A 21,341-nucleotide genomic window follows, 5' to 3' on the forward strand; every position below is an offset into this window, starting at 1 on the left:
ATGCACTATTGCTAATGAAGAAGTCCTGTAAACGACTGGAATGTTTTTGGTGCAGGAATTGCATTGCATTAGATAAAGATAAGTACCACAAGGCCCTGAAAGAATAGATCAGGCTCACATGGAGTCAGCACTACGCTTATAAGATTGAGCATGCCCAGAACTCTTCATGTGAGTTTTTTCTTATAATAAAATCTTTATCCTCATTGGAGCTTGTTTCTCCCTGTACTATTCCTTCAATAGATAACTGCAACTGGATTGCCCGGTTCTTTTCAGACCAAATCGAGAAGATTTATGTCACCTTCCTGAAGGAAGCTAGAGGCCTCAGGCCCTGCAACACTGTCGCTACCATCAAACTTGGTAGATGGACTTTCCATTATTAACACTTTGACCATATTAGATCTATGTGCTCTTTTATCTAAAGTAAAATCAGGCTCTCCAATGGATCCAGTTTCGCCCATGATGCTGGAGTGTGGAATAGAGGTAATTCTATATGCGTTATGCGAGTTGCTTAACTTGTCTTTTACAATTGGCCAGATCCCCTCTAAGTGGAAACATGTCACTGCTGTACCTCTTTTAAAGAAACCTACACTGGATCCTTCTAAACCAGAACATTTTAGACCAATTTCCCTGCTTCAGCTTTTTTTCAAAAATAGCAGTTGAACACATTAATCCGCAGTTGATGTGGTATATGGAGGACAAAGATCTACTGCACGAGACCCAATGAGGGTTCCAACCTCAGCACAGCACTGAATCTGCGCTGCCTCTTGCCTCAGAGTCTCTTAGACTTATTGTGTATAAGGGTAAGACAGCTGCGCTGGTAATGCTGGACCTAAGCGCTGCCTTTGACACCATATCCCATGGCCTCCTTCTGGAACGGCTCAGGCCGTACGACATCAGAGACCTAGCACTGAGCTGGTTGGCGTGCTTCCTTATAAACCGGAACTCTCAGGTGACCCAACAGCTGTGTTCATCTGAGGACTTTTCACTGCAGCAGGGGGTGCCGCAGGGCTCAGAGCTGAGTACAGCTCTATGTAACCTGTATGAACCCCCTTGCTGATGTGATTGAGCGTCATGGTGTTAAAATCATGTCATACGCTTATGACACTCAGCTAATCATCATCTTGGCACAGGATGAAGGAAATTCTGCAGCTAGCTTTAGATCCTGTCTACTTGGACTAGTGGAATGGATGAACCTCAGCTGTCTCAAGCTGAACGCTGAGAAAACCGAGTTCTTGGTTCTGGGGAAATAGCCATCTATCTGGTCTACTGCCTTGTGGCCTGACACTCTAGGGCCAAAACTTACTCCCAAGCAGAAATTCAAGAACCTCTGTATATGGTTTGATAATAATCTCTACTGTGACAGTGAGATAAGCAGCTGTGCTGGGGTCTGCTTTAGCATACTAAAAATGCTACGTAAGATCTTAGGTCTCTCTCTAAAGTTACCAGGTAATACAGGCCTTATTTATCTCTACACTGGATTACTGTACTTTGCTATACCTTGGGGCCACTCAAGGCAGTTTACGGATACTCTAAAGGGTGCAGAATGCAGCAGCAAGGGGGCCGCTGTACATCCCTAGATTCTCTACCGCGGACCCGGCCCTTGCCAATCTTCACTGCTTCCCAAGCAGAAAAGACTATCCTTTAAAGCTTTATACTTTTGCCACAAAATCTTAAATTTGAAAGGCCCTCGATATCTTCACCATTTGATCATGCCCTATCAACCTAGCAGTTGTCTAAGATCCACAGAAATGGGCAATACTTTACCATTAGATATATGTTTCTCCCATTCCCACCACTGCCTTCAGGAGAAATGTTCAAACACCCCCAACCCCTCATACTGATCTGTTTCCAGGGGATCACACCCACTTGTGATTACTCTGTCTGCCTAACATAGCCTACATGTGTAAAACTACCTCCTGTAGCATCTTGACACTGAATAACAGTTGTTTATTGTTAACCATACCAATGATACTCATTTTATGGACCAGCGAAATGAAAGGCTAAGGGGAACCAGTGGGATTTGAAGCTGTGATCATGAGGTCAAACACAGACTCCTGAAGTGGGAGCACTGTCTACTGACCGGCCATGCGTGGCTTTGGCTCGACAGAATTTCCCTGAAGCATTTCAGTGGGGTCTCTTACCCTGATCCTGCAATGGGCAGTAAAAGCCCATCTTTGGAGCTTTGCAGTGATGGGAGGTACAGTATCCTAGACACGCAGAGGTATACACAATTCCCCCGTCTCTACCTCTCTCACATCTTCTTTGCCTGCTTTCTTATATCTTCTTTGTCTTGCTTTCCTTACTTACAGTTCCCCTATAGCGCCCTGACATTACTATTTGCTTAACGTTGGCGCTATAAACACCCCCCAACAAAATAATGAAGTATCGTATACCTACTCTGAGCCTTTCATAAAACCCTCACTTTTTACACTGCTACTTTCATTGCAAGCTGAACCTCGCCCCATTAGTTCAGGGAGAGCCTGTGCTCACTAAACCTTACTACATTTCTAGGCAACGAATTGCCAAGACAATAGACCTGTTTTAGTGAAACCAGAGCGAAGGCTTAGTTATGCAAAGAATGCCCGAGTGCGTTGCAAAACTCGAGCTTTTAAATTGCCTCGGTATTTCTGGGTGACACCCTCCCCGCCACACCTCGCGGCGCCTCCCTGCGTGAGTCACACAGACCTGGGGAGAAGCTCCCGCGCTGCTCCTGTGGAGACAATCCTAGGTGGGTCGGTCGATACCGCTCTGTCGAAAGTGCAGTTCCACCTTCGGCCCAGGTGCCCTGCCTCGGAGTTCAGTCCTCGGCTCCAGCTGCGCAGCACGGATCCCATTCCCGCCAAGGTAAGCACCCTCTGTCTCAAGCGCTTGAAAGTCATTTTTTTCTACCTCGTGCAGGTGTTGTTGGGGGTTTACATATGTGTTGTGAGAAAACACCTGGAAAAAATGCCAAATGAACTTGAATGAGTCATTTGGCTAACTGTTGCAGTTCTCGATATCAGGCAGCGAGTTATCAGATTTGTTGAAGCAGCGAAAATAAAGGCGCGCGACTCTTGGAATGCACCACTTCTAGGCACACGATGTGAGGCGATGTGGGCCAGTGGATTAGAAACTCACTCACTCGTTGACATAGTGTGCTCCTTGGCAAATCTTATCTTGTCTCACTGTTTCAGTATACCTGTTACTCAGCACTGCACGCGTTTAGAAATAAACTAAGCACCGGAATTAAGCGCAACAGAAATTAATCAAAAAATTGGACACATGAGCTGAACGTAGTAGTGCCTAGAGGTGGTTTATTTTGCTGTATTTTGCTATAGAATTCTCCCAAACTGCACGGTCTGCCCACAAGGCAGCGTGGATTGGGATCCAATGAAGCGCACATTTGATGTACTGTTTACTGTCAAATAATACGCACACGAACAAAGACGAAATTAATTTAGAGACGCCCGTAGCGCATTCTGCTGCCTTCTGATTCCTGTCTTAATTGCCTTTCACTGTGGGTTGCCAGCTTGCTACTTGCCTGCAGTTTTATGAAGACGGACGTTCAGCATTTTTCTATTGTCTAGCTTTTTTTCTGTGTGGTTTGAGTCCTTCCACGTTGCCCAACTGGTGTTTGTAGAACTTGTCTAGGACCGCGGAGCCCCTTTCCCCAGATCGGAGACGGATGGTGGCGGCGTCTGGGGCGTGCAAATTCTTTGAAACGTGTTAACTTGAGACATAAACACGCAGACACAGTAACACACATGCAGGGCGTGCACCGTTCCTGTCAGGTGCTTTGTGCTCGCTGCAGCAGAAAAGCCTGAATTCTCTCGTCAGCCTCCCCTCCCACGTCCTGCAGAACCAGTTCTGTCAGTGCCTTCGCCGATGACAGACAATTGACATATTTATTAAACGCGGGCCCTCCCCGCGGATGCCCTGTCTCAGCGAGTATCTTCTGTCAACGGAGACGGCGCACAGATGATCTGACTGCAAACACTCAAGTTGTACTCTTGTATCAAAGCTGCACGTTCCAGAATCTGCAGCCGGTGATCGCGTTTGTTTACTTGTCCAAGGTCAATGTTGAAATGAGGAGTAGCTGGGGATGTCCGCCAGCTTTAGAGTGACCCATTTGGAGTACTTTGTGTTCTTCCTGAGCACTTCGGTAAAGAGCCAAAGAAAACATTCTCATATGTATATGCACTTTAATTTGCGTTGTGGGACAAACCTCCAACACCATTTTATAATCTTCCCCTGCTCTGTCATGTGTCTCAAGGTCAAGGCCCATTTTCAGAGAACTACAAAAAAGTTATACTTGATTGTTGACTTATCAGGACAGATTCATAAATAAGGTGGATTAGGTGTATGCTTACGACTTGCAGACATTTATGGCTTCTTATACAATTAACAGAAGCCATGCTCTTATGCAACGGCAATCTGTAATTGTAATTTTCCTGCCTATGCCTTTAGTCCACAGTCTTGTGTTTGTAGCTTGTCAACATTGCAGAAAACGTGTAGAGTCAGGATAAGTGTGGAAACCCACATTTTACTTTTTTCTTCACGCCCCAAAAACAATTCTTCGTGAAGTTTCCTCCTTACCCTCACCGCAACCCCTTAAAAATGTGTTGTTTCATGTCCCCCCACTCATTTTCAGCACCACTCGTGTCTGGATCTGTTCAGGCTTAAGTTTAGAAAGGAATGGAAGTGTGGGGAAGGCAGTCAGGCTTAGATTTGGAAAAGAATGGAAGTGTGGGGAAGGCATCCAGGCTTAGATATGGAAAAGAATGGAAGTGCGGGGAAATCATTCAGACTTAGGTTTAGAAAGGAATGGAAGTGTGGGGAAGGCATTCAGTCCTAGGTTTCTAAAGGAATTGAAACGTGGGGAAGGCATTCTGGCTGTGGTTTGGAAAGGATTGGAATTGTGGAGAAGACATTCCGGCTTAGGTTTGGAAAGGACGTGGAAGTGCAGGGAAGGCACTTGGCCTAGGTTTGGAAGGGAATGGATGTGCAGGGAAGCCACTCTGGCCTAGCTTTAGAAGGGAATGGAAGCTCAGGGAAGGCACTGGGCCTAGGTTTGGAAGGGAATGGAAGTGCAGGGAAGTCAATCTGGTCTAGGTTTGGAGAGGAATGGAAGTGCAGGGAAGGCACTCTGTCCTAGGTTTGGAAGGGAATGGAAGTGCAGGGAAGGCACTCGGCCTCGGTTTGGAAGAGAATGGAAGTGCAGGGAAGGCACTCGGCCTAGGTTTGGAAGAGAATGGAAGTGCAGGGAATGCACTCGGCCTAGGTTTGGAAGGGAATGGAAGTGCAGGGAAGGCACTCTGTCCTAGGTTTGGAAGGGAATGGAAGCGCAGGGAAAGCACTTGGCCTAGGTTTTGGAGAGGAATGGAAGTGCAGGGAAGGCACTCTGTCCTAGGTTTGGAAGGGAATGGAAGTGCAGGGAAGGCACTCGGCCTAGGTTTGGAAGGGAATGGAAGTGCAGGGAAGGCACTCTGTCCTAGGTTTGGAAGGGAATGGAAGTGCAGGGAAGGCACTCGGCCTAGGTTTGGAAGAGAATGGAAGTGCAGGGAAGGCACTCGGCCTAGGTTTGGAAGAGAATGGAAGTGCAGGGAAGGCACTCTGTCCTAGGTTTGGAAGGGAATGGAAGCGCAGGGAAAGCACTTGGCCTAGGTTTTGGAGAGGAATGGAAGTGCAGGGAAGGCACTCTGTCCTAGGTTTGGAAGGGAATGGAAGTGCAGGGAAGGCACTCGGCCTAGGTTTGGAAGGGAATGGAAGTGCAGGGAAGGCACTCTGTCCTAGGTTTGGAAGGGAATGGAAGTGCAGGGAAGGCACTCGGCCTAGGTTTGGAAGAGAATGGAAGTGCAGGGAAGGCACTCGGCCTAGGTTTGGAAGAGAATGGAAGTGCAGGGAAGGCACTCTGTCCTAGGTTTGGAAGGGAATGGAAGCGCAGGGAAAGCACTTGGCCTAGGTTTTGGAGAGGAATGGAAGTGCAGGGAAGGCACTCTGTCCTAGGTTTGGAAGGGAATGGAAGTGCAGGGAAGGCACTCGGCCTAGGTTTGGAAGAGAATGGAAGTGCAGGGAAGGCACTCGGCCTAGGTTTGGAAGGGAATGGAAGTGCAGGAAAGTCACTCTGGACTAGGTTTGGAAAGGAATGGAATTGCAGGGAAGGCACTCTGTCCTAGGTTTGGAAGGGAATGGAAGTGCAGGAAAGTCACTCTGGACTAGGTTTGGAAAGGAATGGAATTGCAGGGAAGGCACTCGTCCTATGTTTGAAGGCGTTCAGAAATAGTTAGAGAAAAGAACGGAGGAGGTACGACGAAGCATAGCAAAGTGCGCAGTTTTTCCATGGGCCTCCTAGTTGACACTCCCCTGGGAGCAGGGTTTCACTCCCTGCTGCAGGAGGGTGCCGGGACAGTAAGGCTAGTGGCGACTCTGAATCCAGGTGTGGAGTTCCTGCTAAGACTGGAAATGTTGCTTCTGCTGCTGACAGATGTACATTTGCAGTGAGTGCAGAAAGAAACGACTTTGCCATATCACCGAAGCCTCAATGTAAAGTGTTTGGCAGAGTGTAACCATCTGAGACGTGCCGTGGCCCTGTAGGGATCACATTAGTGCTTGCATCCGATGGCAACTAAAAATGGTAGTTTCATATTTAGTGAATCAACTTCTAGTTCCAGTGAGTGCCTGCTTGAGGTTTTTTTCACCTGCCACTTGACTTCTGTCTGACCCCCAGGATCTTTACACACACCTCTCAGAACCTGATATTTGCTAAGTGAGTGTTGAAATGTTTCACCACACACTCCTTGAGCATGGACCCTTCATTCTACATAACTGTGCTTTGCAATCAACTACTTCCAACTGTACTTGAGTTTGACACTGGAATGGATGTCACTTGGGTATGTCATACATAGCACTCTCTATTCAGTCCTCCATTGCGAGTGTAAGGCACTTTGTCAGGACATTTTGCCCAACCTTTCGCTACGGAAGAAAAAGGCAGATTTGCAAAGCTTTTTTCTCTGTCAGTCCAGATGGAGGAAAGTCAGATTTTGCCCCATCAAGATGTGCACAAGGTGGACGTACCTTTACCTTCTGACAACCCTGTTTCGGCTCGGTGCTGCTTCAGGAGAGTGGGCAGTGCCGACAGGGAGTAGACGTTGATGGTGAGCAATCGCTTGTATTATGCAAGCAAAATCTTGCTAGTTCCTTACAGTGTTTTGCAGAGTTTCTGGATTTTCCTGTGTCTTTGCCACAGTGTAATCTTTCAATGAAATCTGGCAGCATTCCCTTCCGATTACTAGTTGGCTCTGAAAGTGCAGCTGCTGCTTCCTTGTGAGTCAGCTTTACAACTTTTGTTGGTGAACTTTTTTCCCTCTTACTAGTTTAAATTTGCAGCACGTTCGAATTTCGGTGTGAAAATGAACACGCATAAAATTGCATGCACTAACGGCAGGGCCACTGGAATTATGTGATTTTGCACTCGCAACGTTTTCTGCATAATTATGCATTTGCTGCATCTGCCGCATAATTCATCATTTGCTGCATCATTTTCAGATTTGAACAAAAAAATGTTTCTAGCCGAAATGAAGAAAGAGTGTTAAAAAACCACAGCGACATGTTGCAGCGCAGTGGAAGGTTCTTCGCAAAGGTTGACCAGTCAACTTTCTGTTGCTTATTGCTGTATTTAGGTGTTAAGCTGATACTATCGAAGTGAAACTTTTGACCACACTGTGTTAAGTTGTAAAAATTACGACATATTGAAGTAATACTATCACAACATGGGCCGCATTATTACACTTAATTTGCCTTTTGTTGTTGCATAATTTAGTCAACCCTGCCATATAATTTGGTTCTCCCTGCCACATAATTCTAGTGGCCCTTACTATGCGTAGTAAGTGGAGTGTTGGCACGAATGAGGGGAAGTTCTAAAGAGAAAATGTTCACTCAACCCTGGCAGATATGTCCCTGTCAGCACTGCAGGCCCTTCTACTCCACTATTCTTGGAAGTCTTCAACAGTGGAGTGCTGAATTAGCTGTCTACCCCTATGTTGAGACTAGAAATGTAACTAGAGGCATGTACGTGAGCTTCATGGGTAGAGGGGCTTGTGTCTGTGACATCAGCAGACCACCCTCACTGCCATTAGTCAGCTTCTAGGAGCATGCACGTTGGTGGAGGGTCTTGTGCCCGTGATATCATCAGACCACCGTCACAGTGGCATAACATAGGCCCCAGCAGTGCGGGGGTGCCAAATCCAGGGACCCTCCTCAGCACAGTACCCTGACCTGAGAGCCCCTGATTAAGACCAGGGGGAAGGGGGTGCTCTCTGTGCCTTGCAGGGGAGCCCCCTCAAGTTTCGTTACGCCACTGCACCATCACTGACATTAATCGGTTTCTAGGAGCATGCACATGACCCACATGGGTGAAGGGGCGTGTGCCTGTGACATCAGCAAACCACCTTCACTGGCATCGTTTGGCTTCTGGGAGCTACATGCACATCGGTTCTGTTACGTGATGCCTGGTGGTAGGACCAAGAAACCCCTCTCTGCAGATCCCAGTTTGTAAATTAATACCTGAGTGGTCAGTAAGTGTGTCCTCTGTTTACAAAGGACACCTTGCCCCTCACAAGTGTGCCAGAGTAGATCTGGGAATCTATTTTAGTTTTCTGCTTTCCTGTCGATGCTAGACACACAAGCCCATGGTCTCCGGCTTTACACTAATACACCAAGCACAATTACCCCTTTGTACCTCTCTTGGCCTTGCGGGTGACTTAGCAACTTTTGCTGGAAGGGTGTCCTACGTATTAACTACACTTCCACAGAATTTCATTTTAGAAAAGTTTCTCCCGAGCCTCGACTCCCATCTCGTACCCTGACCTTTAGCTCTTGGATGGCTCTTCACTGACAAGGGCCCGCCTGTTGCAATGAATGAACTCCCTTTGGGTCTTTCAATGCATCATTGGTTCCTTTCCATCCTTGATATACTGATCAAAAGGTGGTCACAGTACCTCAGAATCATGAACCCAGATGTGCAATGATTTTCTAGTCATGGCTTACTCTTGAAAATATAAGTAAGACAAAAGTATCATGGGCCTAATTTATGAAGAAAGTTGTAAATCTACACTAATAAATGTATGCCAATGTGTGGGTGCCGATATGCTTTTTTTGGAATTCACAAACGTTCCCTTAAGCTGTGCCAGTCCTTCTCCTACAACTCTACTGTGGGGGTGATCGATCCCCTTCCCCCCTGAAAGGGAAACTACTACAACCCTTTGCTAGAGCAATCAGCGACCACTTCCAGGTGGGAAGGGGTCGGATCGCCGTTTGGGAGTGCCCTCTATGCTTTTTGTGTTTCCCAACGTACCGGGCAAAATACGTCTTGGAAGGCCTCCTTAACTTAAATGCACTTACCCATGTCAGGAATAGCTTTCTGGAGTCCTGGCAGGCGCAAAATTGCCAAACCTATGTTTATGATGAGTTTACCTTTGTGAATGAGGCCTAATAATAGTAAGTCACACCTACTCATTACACAGTATTTATCAGTCGTTCTTAATTGTGTTGAAACTAAGTTAGCCCTTGGTATCCTAGTCAAAAAGAAAAGTTGTGGGCCGAGCATTTCCCCCCCCAACAAACTTGATTGGTTTTGTGAGATATACATTACATACAACGTCCGTGTTATTGCATAACATTTCTGGTCATTGTTTACATATATTAGTTATCGCACAACTTGTAGCCAAGTAATATTAGTTGGTCAATAACTAATGCAGTAGTTATGCCATGTATAGTCCGTGAGTGTTAACTTATGAACCCGCTATCTATGAACTATTGAACACTACCCCCACCCCACCCATACTTGGCTACCTCTAGTTTGTTAAACATGGGATGTAGACAGCTTTTATTATAAATAAAATGGCTCCGCAATGGGTCAGACAGGGTCTAGGACCTTATTGTAGGTGTCTGTGAGGGATGTCCAGGGCATAATTTAAAAAATATGATACATATTATCATTACTTCTTCGGCATCGCTCATTTACAGTATTATTAAGATAATGTCTTCCCAATGATTTCAGGCTGTATCACTGGTACAGGGGCGGGATGCGTAGAGTTCAAGTTGTCGGTGCATCTATGGCCTTAAAGGATTCCAATAACATGTCCCATTCCATTGCTATTAGTGTCTTCCATAATCCCCTGTATTCTTCTCTGTGAAGTGCTTCATTTTCTGCCCTCCCCATTGGATTACCTTGTTCCGTCACACAATACGTTCGGTGGAGATACCAATTTCCATCTTCTAGCTATTAAGCGCTTTGCAGTGAGTAGTGCTAAATCTGCAAATTTGGCCTGCACTTTGTGATTCTTGGATCAGTGATATAAGCCTAATAAACAACTTTCTGCTCTATCCCAGTGCTTTCTCCTTGACACTTTTCTTATTCCCCAATGTGTGTTCAAAAGGGTGAGAGGACAGTACACGCTCATAACATATGAGTCAGGTCTGCATCTTGCGCTGTACACCTATGGCATGCTGTAGATACTTCCAGGAACATATTATGTAGTCTGTGCTGTGTCAGAATGGCTCAATGCAGTATCATATATTGGATGAATTTAAATCAAGCTTTTCACACACACCTACAAATCCCTCCACAACATGGGACCCAAATATCTCATCGAAAGAGTCTACTTCCATGCAACCAAAAGGAATCTCCGGACCGCCGACCTCCCCCTAGCAGAGATCCTCCGCATCCGCAGAAGTAGAGCAGGAGTAAGGGCGTTCTTCTACATTGCAGCCAATACCTGGAACGCGCTCACTACCAGCATCAGACGCTCCCTGAACCTGCACGCCTTCAGGAAGGACCTCAAGACCCTGCTCTTCGACTGAGTAGGAGCTGCCCCCCCGCGCCTTGAGACCCTCACGGGTGAGTAGCGCACTCTATAACCCCCTGATTTATTGATTCATTGAAATCTAGTGTTATGAGACACTTTCCTAGGAAAAGCTAGAAGTGCTTTCCATTCCTGATCTTCTAGCATCCTGCCCAGGTCATATCCCCACTTCTCTCTCAATTGCATTAGGGGTACTGCTAGATGCAGTCCTTGGTATAGACATCTAATTAGATGTGTGCCATTTCCCATTAGGTATACTGAATGTACATATTTGTGTGTAGCGGGCTCTGTGCCGTCCGGGGACCAGCGTGTTCTGATGTATTGTGTAATATGTGCGTGTATAAGGAACAATGAGTCTGGGAGACCGTGTTCATGGACAAAGTCTGTGCGGCTGAGTAGCATCCCGGTCCCTTGCGGGCTGAGCAGTTGGTATTTTATTACTATCAGTTTACAAAATACAAAAGTAGAGCTGAAAATAAAGGTATACACACTGTCTTCTGTTAAAAAGTTCTTATTCTAGATACAGTAATGAACACTTCATTTCACTTGCAATAAGTTAAATTACACTAAATATAGGATCAAGTATATCTGCTGATACAAAGTCAGGAAATAAATAGCAAGGCCTTCTGTGACTTTTAGAGAGTTATAGAACTCTGTGGCACAGTCTCTGATTGTTTTCAAGGTTGGGCTCCTTACTGATTATAAGACATGAATTCTCCCCTCCTATATTAAACATCCCTGGTGCCCTCTCCCAAATGCAAGGTGCCCCAACTCTAATTTTACCAGGGTTTACATGCGCAGACCAATGGTTTCTATGAATATCCCGATAATAATATATGCAAATATACACATCTTTGAGGAAGAAACTTGTGATTCATAGATATTCACATATTAGAGCGATTCTTTGTGTATTAGGCCATGGATAAACGCTGCAATACCAGCTGAAGGGTGATTTTTAAACAGAGTAGGTTAAATCCTACACAAGTGTAGGATTTAGAGTTTTTTACCATATCTTCAGGTAGGTGACAATCATGTCCACCCATTTCTTAATTATCATGTCCAGCGTACTCCTGCAAGTGTGCAAATCTAGAAACCAAAACTTAAGGGTGGAGGCTGATCAAGTCCGCACACAACAAATGAATATTGTGTATAACTATTAAATAGTGCACGAAACCAGAGAGTACTCCCCTCTTTACTCCCTAAAAAGTAGGAACAAGTCCTACAACAACATTCAATGCAAAAAATTTCAGCACTATGTACATTTATATTAACATGACATATTATTATTCAACGACAGTAGCTCAATAACGAAGACATCTAACTCAAGATGTATGTTTCTCGCTAAAATTGGATGTTGATTACGTATGTGGCCGGCTATGAAACCGCTACTGAAGACTGGGTGACTTATAGAAAACGTTGATTATCGAATTCGAACCATAAAATCTCTGTATGCCATACATGAAAGCCCTGAAGAAGTCTCATTGGAGACGAAACGCATTGGCTATGAGGACATGAAATGTGAAATGTAAAGAACTTCTACCTGTGAAAAATAAAGAAGAACATTTCCCTATGAAACATACATCTTGAGTTAGATGTCTTCGTTATTGAGCTACTGTCGTTGAATATTAATGTGTCATGTTAATATAAATGTACATAGTGCTGAAACCTTTTGCATTGCAGTGTGCAAATCTACTCGAAGGGTAAATGTAAATAATGAAGTCAAAAAAAAGAGAAAGCCATCTCATTCAATGTTAAAGTAAATGATCTATTTATTTATTTTAGTTTCCTGTGTAGAACCAACTGCCTGCCTGTACAAAACTGGGCAGTGCTGCATCCAACAGATGTGTTTCATCTGGTGGAGGGGCTGGGGGGGGGGTGCATTTCCAAATGGAACATGTGGTGTCCACTCCATCTCATCATTTGAAATAAGTCAGAATGGGCCCATGACCAACACGGTTAGTCTCAGTAATTTGTTTTTACTTGGTGTTTTGAAGCAGACTTCTACCATTTCGGATTGCTATAAATAACTGGTGGTGCTGCTGCCATTTTAGTGGGAGTCAATTTACAGACTACTGAAGTAGGGTAAGCAAAGCCGTTTTCCTAGGGATTTAAACTCCTGGCCTTCAGGTAGCTGCTCATTTCAGTGGCTGGTGTTCAAATCTCTGAGTTTCCGGGTTATTCCACATACTCTGTCTAATTCCTTGCGATACGGGAGGACATGAGGTACTGTTCAAAATATGTTCTTTCCGTTGTGGTGGTGGGAGGGGCTTGGTGAGTGAAGTTTAAAAACGTGTCTCGGAAGCCAGTTAGATCTCAAGTTCTGTAGAATCCTAAGGAAGTGCCATATCACAGGAGCCGAATGGGGTGCACTACTGGGGAGGTATTTTCTGTAAGTACCCGAGCCCTGTATGTGATGTACACGATCTTGAGTTTGACTCTGGCTTGTACTGGGAGCTGATGGTCTGATACCATGATGACCTTCTACGGTCATTGTGTGTGTGAAGAAACTGAGAGATTTGCACCAATGGCAATTGCTGCTTACAAAGAATGGAAAGAAAGTAGTTTGTAAAGTATTGTATAGGTCCACCAACTCTGGCCCTGAAGTGTGCTTCCTTTGAGGTGGATGTGTATTGGTGATTAGGCAAAATGCAGTCACTCCCAGTGCAAGAAGCCAGTGGCGGAAGTTGTCTCACCTATTGGCACTTGCCGTATGCCGTGCAGGTCGGATGCAAGATGTGAAAGATACTTAAACAGGCGAATAGAGGAAGAAGGCGGACCAAGTGTCTGTATATACATATGTATTTTTAATTATTGATTTTTTTTTTATTACATAAGACTGGCGCCGCGGCCAGGGCGACTGACGCTGGAACTCTGGGGCTCACGGTTCGATCCCCGGCACCAGCAGCAGGTCAGCCCAGCACCATGTGACTCTGGGCAATAGCTCGCTTAATCTTCCCAAAGGCCCCCAGCGCCGGGATGCCTTCGGGTAGCTGTTCGCGCTTTACAAATACTGGATTTACATTTACATTTACTTGCGAGACAGCCTCTCTAGTCCAGCCTTGAACACTCTCTTAGAAGTCACAGAAGTTCTTTAGCAGTGAATTGCTTTTTCAAACAACATAACATTTTTATGGGGATGTGATCTGAATGACAGCTTCCTTTTACTACCAAGGCTGAAATGAAAACATTTTAGTGATAAATAATGATGGCTCGACTTGCCCTCATGGCAGAATTCTTAAGCATTTAATTCCTTAATGTAAATATTTTTGTTGAGTGCCACATCAGAGCACTGTGACTGCCTGTGCTGCCAAGCTTATCTTTCAGTTTGCCTAGACTAGCTGATGGTGAAAGCATCCAACACCTCTTTTCCTTCCCAAAGTCGTTTGACTGTAAGAGAGCCTCATATGGCTTGGTCTGCATTGGCTTTCCATGTATTGCAGCATAGTTTGTCGATGCAATGCCTGCTCACTATGTCGGGAGGGTGGAAGTGAACGATAGAGAATCACTATTGGCCTCTCCTCCTTAGGTTCATTCAGGCAGGATCAGCTGTCTTCCAACCAGTAGTTTGTCTCTGTCACTTTCTGCACAGTGACGCACACTCAACTGGGTGTACCCGGTGCAAACGTGGACAGTTTGTCTGAAAATAAAAAAAGAAATGGGCGGCCTTAAGCACATGCGCAATCTCTGTTAGTTCATGCCTGTGCTTCGGAGAGCTCATAGATGAAACACAAGGACCAGTTTAAAACCGCCTCTCCCTCAGGGCTGGACTGGGAACAGTAACAAGTCCTGGAATTCCGCTCGACGAGCCCCTGGAGGAGGGGCAGGGGGGAAACAAAACTGGCCCCCACAGGTCCAAAACCGGTCCCTTCCTTTCTGGCCCACCGAGAAAACGCCCGGTGCCCACTACGTCCTGCTCTGTCTCGTTCACGGGAAGCAGGCCCTATCTCGTTTTGAAGAGGGTAGGGATCCTACCTTAGTCCCCACAGCCCCCTTGGTGAGGGTTGGCCCGACCTCCAGGGGGACCCTCTGGCACTGTGCATGGGCGATGGGCCCCTGGCCTGAGAGCTACTGACTGGGTCCGGGGGAGGCTCTCCATGTACTTAGAAGCGGGCCCCCTCAAGTTTTGTTATGTCACTGCCACCACAGAAGATTGAAGTGTGTGTGACAGCACCCTTCTGTGATAGGATGCGGGGGGGGGGAAGAAGTCTTTGACTACTTCTCAGGGAAACTCTTAGGGGCGGTCTAGAGGAACAGACCATGTGCCTCCTCCGTTGTGATGCACGGTCAGTGTACCGCACAACAGCTTCTTTGCCACTGTGCCTGCATCTGTAATACGCATCAGCACAAGCACAAAGACATTCACTCATCTGCAAGGGTCCAGGCCCCATGCAGGTGAGTGAAATTATTATTAAAAAATGTTTTTCTCCATTCTTTTAAGCTATAACAAACGACCTTACCTTCTTCCCTCCCCTCTTGTAATAGGTAAATGTAAATTTGATACTTGTATAGCGCACTACTCACCTGCAAGGGTCTCAAGGCACTTGTACGAATACCGCTGTGGAACCCATCCTGGCTTTCCCTGTGAGGCATCCACTCCTGGGCACCCTCAAGGTGGAGGCCAGGCATCCTTAGCGTTGTGGGGGCCGTTGTGGAGATTAAGCAAGCTATTGGCCAGAGTTGCAGAGTGGGACTCCATGATTGGAATAGGCACCGAGGCGAGAATTGTCAGGTCCGTGGAATTTTTTTGAGCCCAAGACCTGCCGAGCCAGAGAATTGAACCCTGGTCCCAGGCTACACCTCTGCATCAGGGTCTGCCGCTCTAATCATTGAGCCACACTTCTCCACATTGAGCCACACTTCTCCACTTAGGTCTTAGCTGCAGGAGTATAACTTCAGCGGTCTTTTCTTAGAGCACTCCTACGGTATATCTTTCCCCCGATCTGCCCCCCTAGCACCCATCCCCACCCCGTGTTTGCATTAGTAATGTTAGTTTCTTGCTGCAGACATTCGTGATTTCACAACTATACTGTAGTGAAGACACTTGATTCACACACGCTTCCAAGTATTGCATTTTTCACATCATCACCTTGTTCTTAGTGTTATTAATTTGAGCTCTTCTCCGTGCATTCATTTTCTTGTAAATCATGACAAACAGTACATACCTGGGGTATTTTCAATTATCTCATAATTCCCAGTTTCATGCCTAGCCCTAGGCCTAGATAAGGGGGAAAATATTAAGGGAAGCAGCCTTCCTACAGCAGCATCCGCAGTTGCCCTGGTTTCTGAGAACTGTTCGATGTACCTGGAGACAGCTGCTGCCATGGCAACAGTTGAGGGGTTGAGCACAGGAGTAACTGGCCTCTTCAAATGCCCATAGTGCAAATCTGTCACGTGGTACATTCCACCCGTGAAAACAAGTCATCACTGGAGCAAACCATCTGTACTAGATTACAAATCAATTATTACAATTGCTACAGATAGATACATGTGTGACAAAGGATGATTAACCAGTCCAATTTATAGCTTGCCAAAACACCAGGGTTTGTTACTGTTTGGCTTTTGTTAAATGCAGTAGTTTAGTTTGGTGTTTTGGTTTCAAACTACCAGCCCTAACAACATAACACACCCTGTAGACATACCGGGAATGCGGGCCAACATTAAACATAGGATAATAACCAGGGCTTTCAAGCATTGTTTTATCCCAAAACGGTTCCTCATATTGAACATTGGTTACATTTATCACAGCATTTTTTGAAATTTTGTCGCAATTCTGTAATCCCAATTTTCGATCAGATATAAACACGGTTTTCTGGCTTAAGAATTTTTAACAATATAATAGAGATATGTACAGAATAGTCCTTACCGGCAGTAAGAGGGGTTGGGGTCACTTATTTCATATAATACAGGGTCACACCATAACCCTTCCATAAATCACCTTTTAAATCCTGGGTCTCTTTTTTCTCCTATTGAAAGAGTTTCTCTGCCTCCGTATATGTAAAATAAAGATCAATTTTGCACAGGGAACATAAACACATAGGGACATATTTACAGGGAAAGTGGCAAAGCGTGTCGTTAAGCCTTGAAAGCCATCGACACACTCGTCACTTTTGAAATGCAGGGCTGCACCATATTTACAGGAATATGGTGCAGCTCTGCGTTTCCCCCTGCGCTGGCACTAAATTTATCTGCCTTGCGCCAACATTGGCACCCTTGCACCATAGTGCAAAAGTGCCTGTGTTGAGGTGAGTGATTGCTCATGTGCAGGAAGGTGTCCCTTTCTGCACATAAACAATCTTTAAATGGCTTTTTGTAACTTCTATGTGTGCTGCTTAAAGCCGCACACATAGAAGTTGCAAAATGTCATTTTTTAATGATTGTTTATTTGCAGGAAGGGACACCTTCCTGCACATAAACTATGAAAGGCATTTTGCTGGTACCATGTGTGCTGCACAATGCAGCACACACGGAAACAGCAAAAACGAGGAGAAATTAAACTTTTCTCCTTGTTGCTCATGAGTAAGACCAGGTGTTCCCTGGTCTTAATTTTGGTGCTGCCTCCTGTTTACGCCACACTTGTAAATAGCGGCCGGTGTCAAAATCAATGTGTGTTGTGGTGGAATGCCCACTGCAACACCCATTGCCCTCCCCTTTCAAGCTAAGTATAGCATGAAAGGGGGCTGTATTTAGAAGAAAGCATTAAGCCACGTTAAGTTGCTTAACACTGTCTTGTAAATAAGGCAAATTCCGTATCGCCACCACAACGTCACAAAAAGTGACATTGCGGTGGCGAAAGGGGCTTGAAAATATGCACCATAGTATGTAGTTTTTAATCAGCTGTAAACATGTTCTAAGCAGTTTTTATAGATGTCAAAAGCAGCTAAGGTTCACGATGTCTGTCTAACAAAGTTAGTTTCTTTCTTTTTTTTGCACTAACTTCCAGTAGACATAGATATCCCACTATAAGTATGTCTTTATCACCAAACAGCTGTACATTATTTAGAAAGAAGTCTTCCGTTAAGTGATAATCGGTGATCTGCTCAGTAAGCTGCTTTCTACACTGTCTTGTAGCTTTGTAAGTAGATACCTGACGTCATGAATCAACTACAACATAATATTAGAAAACGTGAATCAGAGAATGAAATCCCCAACAGCAGCGCCTCCGCACAATGACTGTAGAACTTTTTGTGCCCCCTTCTGAATCAACAGGCGAGGCTTTGAATTATAAAATAGGACTGTATTTTATTTTGTCATTTGCTTTGCCACTATACTAAACCAAGCCAACTTCCCTCACCAGCAAGATGGAATCTTCTATGCCTTTCCCTTATATGAGGGTAGGAGTAGATGGTTGGTACATGTACTGAAATGTGCAGTGGGGGCTGCCTTGGAACGGGGGTGGGGATTAAAAAATAAATATAGCTGTCGCCGTCGCAGCTGCCTCTCTTCCGTCCGCAGAACCAGAAGCACCCAAGCTCCCTGCTTCTCCCAGCCAATCACAAAGCTGCTTTGGTTTTGCTTTATTCGCCATAAGTTGGCAGGGTATGCCCAGACGTGGGTCCCTTTCTCACTTTGCCACTGGATTCAAGCTAGCCTGGCTAATGACGGCTCATTAGCCAGAAACCAGTCCCAGGATGCTTGTTTTCGGTCCAGGAAAGACATGGCTTGGCAGTTCGGGCTGGACTGTTCCCATGAGGCACAGGGTCAGACTGATTTGCATATGGCCATGTCTGAACTGGGGTGGCAGAGTGGGCTTAAGAATGATGATGGATTAAACCCAGATCAGTTGACTGGGGGTGAGTGCTTGCATTGTTCAACACTCCGTCTATCATCCCCTTTGGTTTTGTCATTTGCTTTGCCACCATACTCTCCCAAGCCCACTTCCCTCACCAGCCGGGAGCAGGAAAAGATGGAATCTTCTATGCCTTTCCTTTATATGACGGTAGGAATAGATGGTTGGCACATGTACTGAAATGTGCAGTGGCGGCTGCCTCGGAATGGGGGTGGGGATGAAAGAATAATAAAAAATAAACTTAGCTGTCGCAGCTGCCTCTCTTCCGTCCCCAGAACCAGAAGCACCCAGGCTCCCTGCTTCTCCCAGCCAATCACGAAGCTGCATCAGCGTCGTGATTGGTCTGAGCGGCCTGGCAGTGCCTGGGAGCCTGGGCATGTTCTTCACCGGACTGTGCAACACAGCCCGGAGGAGAACATACTTTTTTTTTTTAAGAACTAAGGGGAGTCCGACCCTTTCCTCCCTGTAAAGCCCTGTCGCACTCTGCACACTCGGTATGGAAAAAGGGTCCAAGGATGCCTGACCCCAACAAGGCTGACAATGATGACTTTTTCCCCCTTGCTGAACTTTTACTTACTCAACCCTTCCAGGACTGTGCCTGACCTCAAGAGGACGTCTGGAATTCTTTCGGACTATAGCTCCCCCCCTGACCCCAAGATGGCTGCCACAGTTTTCCCTACCACCGGACGCCGAACAGACCTTGATCACATCCCCTTTCGGCCTATATGGTAGCCCCATCTCCTTCTCTGGCTTGTTTTTTACTCCCTCCCCCACCTCCTTCTTTTACCGCTATCCTCATAGCCTATATATCTATTAAAAACTGTTTTCCCCGAACGTTGAGACCTGAGCAACATGGTTGATGCCCGGTGGAGTTGCTAGACAACTAATGAGGAGATTGGCCCTGGTTTCCCCTCGACCGTCACCTACCCAGCCGGACATAGGACACAGTTCTTCCTCGTCTCTCTGCTATGGCTCCTTCCTCCCCTCCTTTCCTACAAATTCTCTCAACCTTGTTGTTTGTTTACTGTACCTTATTACGCTATTGTAACTGATGTAATTTGTAACGCAATGTTCCTCTGTTATAGCGCTCTGATACCTCCGGGTCTAGCCAGCGCTACATAATCCTTTTTGATGAACCTTGTAATGCAAAGATCCCCTGGTTAAGCGTTCTGATACCTCCGGGTCTAGACAGCGCTATATAACCTTCTCAAATCAAATAAACTAAAAAACAGTTTTTCTTGAACGTTGAGACCTGAGCAACATGGCTGAAGCCCAGTGGAGCTGCTAGACAGCTAATGTGGAGATTGGCCCTGGTTTCCCCCTTGACCGTCCCCTTCCCAGCCGGACAATGGGCACAGTTCCTCCTCGTCTCCCCGCTATTACTCCTTCTTCCCCTCCCTCCTACGAATTCTTGAAACATTGTTTATGTGTACTGTACCTTACTATTCTCCTGTATCTGATGTAACTTTTAACGTAACGATCCGAAATGTAAAGCGCTCTGATACCTTCTTGGGTCAAGTTCGCGCTATATAAAACTTTATAAATAAATTAAATTAAATAAGTGCGCATGACGGTTTGGCTGGCCCAAAAGGGCACTTAGGGAGTGCAAACCACTCCTCACTCTGCTCTGACGGTGGCGAGCCCAGCCCCACCCCGCCCGACCTGGCTCCGATTCCAGCAAAGAAAAATAAAATTATAATAACTCTAGTTATTATCATTTTATTAAAATTTTTTTTGCACTGCTCTCTGAGCAGTGGGGCAAGCTCCTCCGCCTCAGTGGAGGAACCGGCACTGGAAATGTGCTAGTGAGATGTCCTTCCTACTTGACTCTGATCCCGAACTCCATGTGCAAATTACAAGATTGAATAACCTTTTTCACTCCATAAATGAAAGAGTTACGGGGTATCCCACTGCTTGATTTGTAAAACAACAGTGATTAAACAACCAGACACCCACAGCCCATTTATCTTTCTCTTGCAGGGTTTTTTTCCATCGATGCTTTCTCCTTTTGTCATTGTTTTTCAGTCTTTCGATTCCTCTTCCTTTCCCCCATTTCCATTTTCCTCTCCGTTGCTCTGGTTGAAAGTCTAATGAGGAAAAATAAGTGTTGTCCCCAAAAATAAGTGCTGGCGGGCCTCACCTGCAGCCAGCGGCTCAAATTAAGAACTGGGTAATCTGACTTCCCCTTGTAGTTTGAAGAATCAACATTTTATCCCTCAATTACGGTGCTTCTAGGTTGAGGGTACACAAGTATGCGCTAAAGGTAGTACAATCTTCTTTCTACTTTAAGCCAACGTAAAAAAAATCTGACCCCCAAGATATGGTCTCTTCCTTGAAGTCCAGAAATTAATCCAGAAATTAATCTGACAATTGTATTTTCCACAATATGGAGATTATGGTAAAAGGCTTTACCCCAAACCTATTTTTGGTCACTCTAAAGCAACAGTGTAGGTATTATAAAAAATATCAGAAATAAAGTATTGACAAAGGAACATTTTGAGAACTGAACTACATTCTGTATTCTTTGGTGTCTATCAGGAACCCCGAGTGTCGCCCCAAATATATAACGGGGGTTGTGGGTGGAGATTTGTCAATCCACTAATTCTACCAACTAGATCATAAGGTTTTCAGGTGTACAGGAAAAAAAAAAATGTCAATATTCACAGAAGACTCATGTCAAATAGTACAACAGCCAGGCAGCTGTCTCCATGCTG

The 21,341-nt window shown here is 45.5% G+C and overlaps 1 protein-coding gene across 5 annotated transcripts in view; it reads left to right on the forward strand.

The window, feature by feature from the left end:
- Positions 1–2,677: 2,677 nt before the first annotated feature.
- SCEL (sciellin) overlaps positions 2,678–21,341 on the forward strand; it is a 580,338-nt gene continuing 561,674 nt past the window's right edge. For 3 of the 5 annotated variants that reach the window (XM_085622068.1, XM_085622069.1, XM_085622070.1), the window contains exon 1: positions 2,678–2,844. The gene's annotated coding sequence lies outside the window, so the exon portion shown is untranslated. The remainder of the gene's footprint in view (positions 2,845–21,341) is intronic. The other 2 variants (XM_085622072.1, XM_085622071.1) reach the window with 2 other exon arrangements.

The sequence above is a fragment of the Triturus cristatus genome, chromosome 8 (assembly GCF_964204655.1).
Source record: "Triturus cristatus chromosome 8, aTriCri1.1, whole genome shotgun sequence".
NCBI lineage: Eukaryota > Metazoa > Chordata > Amphibia > Caudata > Salamandridae > Triturus > Triturus cristatus.